Raw genomic sequence first — 5,366 nt, forward strand, 5'->3', positions numbered from 1 at the left:
CCCCCCCCAAATCCACCCCCCTCCACAACCCCCCCAACTCAGAGAGGGAGTTCAGACCCAGACTGCAGAGCATTAAAGCACGAGACAGAGAGGATCAGATGATAGAGGAGGAAGACGCACGGATTCCAGCTGCAGATGCTTTGGACTGTGTGTGTGTGTGTGTGTGTGTGTGTGTGTGTGTGTGTGTGTATCTGAGCAATTTTCACAAAAGATGAGAAAATATCGATCATAAACCAGCTGTACTGGTTTATGATCGATTATGATCAGATCATGAAAAGTGCAGCTAATTGATTTATTATCAGATTCAGAATCAGATTTATTGGCCATGATCACACAAGGAATTTAGTTATATTTACATTTACATTTACGGCATTTAGCAGACGCTCTTATCCAGAGCGACTTACAAAGTGCTTTGCTATTTACCCAAGAAAACCTCAGCTAGTTAGAATAGACTAATAATTCAAAAGATACCTCTAATCTTAGACATTACTAAACACAAAACAATAAGGTGACCATAGAACTATTCGTCCAAGTACTCTCTGAAGAGGTGGGTCTTCAGTCTGGGTTTGAAGACAGCGAGTGACTCGGCCGTTCGGACACCCAGGGGCAGCTCGTTCCACCACTTTAGTGCCAGGACAGAAAAAAGCCTGGACGCTTGTCTTCTGTGGATTTTGAGGGATGGTGGGTCGAGCCGAGCCGTACTTGAAGCTCGAAGGGCTCTTGGTGCGGATCGGCTTTTGACCATTGCCATCAGGTACAGAGGGGCTGGTCCGTTCTTGGCTTTGTAGGCCAGCGTCAGGGTTCTGAATCTGATGCGGGCAGCAGCTACAGGAAGCCAGTGGAGAGAACGCAGCAGTGGAGAGAACGCAGCAGTGGAGTGACATGGCTGAATTTAGGGACATTGAAGACGACCCGTGCCGCTGCATTCTGGATGAGTTGCAGGGGCCTGATGGTGCGCAGAGGGAGACCAGCCAGAAGAGAGTTGCAGTGGTCAAGTCTGGAAGTGACGAGAGACTGAACAAGCACCTGGGTGGCCTCTCTAGAGAGGAAGGGTCGAATTCTCCGGATGTTGTACAGGAGGAATCTGCAGGACCGAGTTACGTTTGCAACATGACTTGAGAACGATGACTGATCATCCATCACTACACCAAGGCTTCGGGCTTCAGTAGAGGGAGTGACCAGTGAGTTCTCAAAGGTGATGGCAAGATCTTTTTTTGGTCCAGCAGTTCCCGGGATGTACAGCAGCTCCGTCTTGCAGGGGTTGAGTTTGAGGTGGTGAGCCGCCATCCAAGACGAGACGTCGGTGAGGCATGCTGAGATACGGGTGGAGACCTGTGTGTCAGACGGGGGGAAAGAGAGCATGAGCTGAGTGTCGTCGGCGTAACAGTGGTAAGAGAATCCATGGGAGGATATCACTTTACCAAGAGAGTGAGTGTACAGTGAGAAAAGAAGAGGACCAAGAACCGAGCCTTGTGGAACGCCAGTGGAGAGACTACAAGGAGCGGACGTGTCGCCCTGCCACGTTACCTGGTATGAGCGTCCCTGCAGGTATGATGCAAACCATCGCCATGCAGAGCTGGTAATTCCAAGACCGGCAAGGATAGACAGGAGGATCTTGTGGTCCACTGTGTCAAAAGCTGCGGAGAGGTCAAGAAGGATCAGAACCGAGGACAGTCTGGCAGCTTTAGCTGCATGGAGCTTCTCTGTAACTGCAATGAGAGCAGTTTCAGTAGAGTGTGCAGCTTTGAAGCCAGACTGGTGGGGGTCCTGAAGATTGTTCAGAGTGAGAAAGAGAGACAGTTGGTTGTAGACGGAACGTTCGAGAATCTTTGAGAGGAAAGAGAGAAGAGAGATAGGTCTGTAGTTGCCGATGTCCAAGCTGTCTAGAGTTGGTTTCTTTAGGATGGGCACGACTCTGGCAGACTTGAAGGCCGATGGTACCTGACCTGACGACAAAGAGCTGTTTATGATAGAGGAGATGAAGGGCAGGAGGTTTGGAGCGATTGTTTGGAACAGAGGGGAAGGAACAGGGTCTAGTGGACAGGTGGTAGGATTATTGGAGGTGAGAAGATGTAGGAGGTCACCTGTGGAAAGAGGAGAGAAGCAGGTCAGAGAAGAGGGAGAAGGAGGGCCGAGTGTAGAGAGGGGGGTAGAGGCAGGGGGGGAAGGATCGGCGGATCTTGTCAACCTTTTCTTCAAAGAAGGAGACAAAATCTTCTGCAGACAGGTTAGTGGGAGGTGGGGGAGTAGGAGGGTTGAGGAGAGAGGAGAAGATGGTGAAGAGTTTGCGTGGGTCGGATGCAGATGATTCCAATTTCCCCCTGTAGTAAGATGCTTTAGCAGCAGCAACTTCCGTTCTAAACCTGGAGAGAATAGACTGATAGGAGTGGAGGAAAAAAAACAGATTTTTCTATAGTCAACTTTCTATGATATGAATTTGTTGTTCTAAAGATTTAGATAAAGCTAATTATGAGTTTATATGTATTTTACACAGTTTAGTCAAACACAGAGCCTGTAATCAAACATGTTCTGGTTCAGAATTTACAAATGAACTTCAGTAAAAAAACAACTCGTAACTCCTAAATGCTTCTGATCTTTCAGTGGAAGTCAGTGTAAATATTTAACTCCAGATAATTCAGGAGCGTTTCTATTGGTCCATTCATGATGAAGTTCTGAGACAGTATGAAGAACAGCTGCAGGCTCATGTAGATGAGAGCTGAGCTGAGATTAGCTGGGTTCTGATCTACGTCTACATCTTTAAGGTGTTAAGGCTGAAGGTTAAGGTGGTTGGCAAGCTGGGCATTCAGGTGGACTAGGCCAAAACATTCGCTATGCTGGTTGACCAGTTGGTCAGTTTGGTTATTTGGCTAGTAGACCAGCTGGGCCCTGTGCTGGATAAGCAGCCGTTTTACATTAGTATTAAATCATAGAAGCAGGGGGACGCTGATATTTGTGGATGTGCACTACACTGTTGGCACTGGTTGCACAGCTCGTCCCTGCAGCGTCCAGTTCTCCTGTATTCAGGGTAAGGGTAGTGCAGATCCTGCTGTTTTAGCTCTGTATTTATTTCGTACTGAATTCAGGTTCTTTTATTTGATAAAGCCTCTTCTGTCTCTTCTTCTATATATTCTACCTTCTATTCTCTCCTGCTGTTTGATGTAAGCGGACAGTTCTGAGCCTTTTACTGCTGGCGGTACTGTGTAGAACTCTGTACGGGACAAAACTGAACTTGGACACAGATTAGGGGACACGCTGGACTACGGAGAATCAGACACAGATATCCAGCAGTAAGAAGGGAGTCCAATATTACATGGAAAATGATTATACAGAGCTCCTCAGACCGGACACACGAAGCTGGTATCTGAGATGATTAAGAGTCACGGGTTCGAGCCTCTGCGTAACAGGACGAGCACCTTTTTATAATATAACATATTCTCAGCCTATTTTCACGGTAATATTAATTCTCCCTTCAGTTCCTCTCCACTGCTGTGTGGTTATGATTGAACCCGGCAGCTGTGACTCTTCCCTCAATATAACAGCGAGGTGTGTGAGCAGAGCCGAGCTATTTAGGACCAACTTCAGCACAACTGCGCTCTTATTTTTACACTGAGCTGGAAGGCCCTTCAGTCCACCAGCTATTTTTGAACACTGTGAGAGAAGGGTCACTGGGGGTGCGAGTCAGGGCCTCTTCTTGGCCTTTCTCTCTTTTCAGCTCCACTTTTCCTCCTCCTCACTTTTCAGCTACTGCTCATCACCACAGTGACTGGAGGGAGTAAGCGAGTACGGGATATTTAGGCTGCGTCTGAAACAACGGCTGTTGGGATTAGTGTGTAAAGGAATACTGACGGCTGACAGGCTAAAGGCTAACGGTCAGCACCTTTCTGAATTCTAGCCTTTGTGATTCGGTTCTAGAGGCCTTCATCACTAATCTGCCCTCTTACACACTTCTAAGACCCGCACAACAGCGAGGTATCAAGGAAGCTACCTTCAGTTTTAGACACTTCCTTAGCTACTGGTTGAGCTAGTCCTGAGGTACATTATGTCCAAATGTTTGTGGACAGCCCTCCTTTAAGCTCTCATGGACCAGGATGAGAGCAAGGGCTTCCTGTTCAACACTCAGATGTTCAGGGAGGGTATCTGCAGCGGTTCTCACGAGTCCTGAGTGGAACCAGTAATACTCTCGTCAGTGGAGCTGGAGCTGGAGGTGTAGTTGGAGGTGTAGCTGCAGGTTGTCCGGGTGGGAAAGCCTACATCCGTTCCTAATCAGACTAGTAGCTCAATCCCAGCAGAATTGAGCTGTGTGTAGACCTCGGTCGGATCAGACTATTCTGTGCACAGTCTGTGTCTGATTGATTGATCGAGGGGAGTGGTCTGTTAAATAATCTGTTAAATGGAAGAACAGCCGCCATGTAAACACCTGTACCTGATTACTTTCCCAGAGGGAACGGTTAATGTTCTCCACGTGTACAAAGCAGCACACCATTACTGGAGTAGGGCTCCTCTCCTATTTTCTGTAAGGAAAGACCATCTTTCAACAATTAGCATAAAATCATTTCCTTCAGTCCCACTTTCACCCAGCAGTCTTTGATGCAGAGGTTTTGTCTCATCAGTGGTGGGACTGGCTCCCAGCTCAGGACAGGACCTGCTCCTGTCGTCCGCAGTCCGAGGCCGCAGTCGTCTTCAAACTACTGAAACACAGAACTGCTGCTACTCTGACAGGACTCGCATAATGCTCGTTGCCATGGTAACAAGTACATTAGTTTTCACACTAGAGCTTTTGTCCGGACCCAGGTCTACTTGCTCCCAGAGTTCGGTACGTTGCTGTACTGAGAGCACCGAGGGGGGGATCTACTGCAGGTGTGTGCTGCCGCACGTGGAGGTGTACGATTGGTTGATTTTGTCACCTTCTCTTCTAGGACGGCTCCTTGTTTGCAGGAGTTCCTGCACAGTGAAATCAGTCTTTACTCCAGAAAGCTGTTCTTCACTGCTGAATGTTTGCATACAAGGAAAATTATGAAAATCAATAAGCAGATGAACTGAAGTCATCCTGCTTCACAGAAAGTGTAAGCCCAGTACCGATCCTGGGTGCAGGCTCCCAAATGTATTTAGGACAAGTGGGTGGGGGGGGGGTTCGGATTTCTGGATCGGATGACTTGCAGTTGTCATGTAAACAGAGATTTATCAGATTGTTGATTAGAGTCTACATTTAAACACATCAGAATGAAGTCAATCAGTTTGGAGAAAGTCTTGCAAACACAGCCACTGAAATGTTTAGTCTCAACCCGGAGTCTGGAACCCAGCACATGCGCACCAGAACAGAGGTTACCAGACAAACTAACAAACAAACAAAAAAAAAGACAAAAAGG

Source organism: Salminus brasiliensis, chromosome 17 (assembly GCF_030463535.1).
Source record: "Salminus brasiliensis chromosome 17, fSalBra1.hap2, whole genome shotgun sequence".
Lineage (NCBI taxonomy): Eukaryota > Metazoa > Chordata > Actinopteri > Characiformes > Bryconidae > Salminus > Salminus brasiliensis.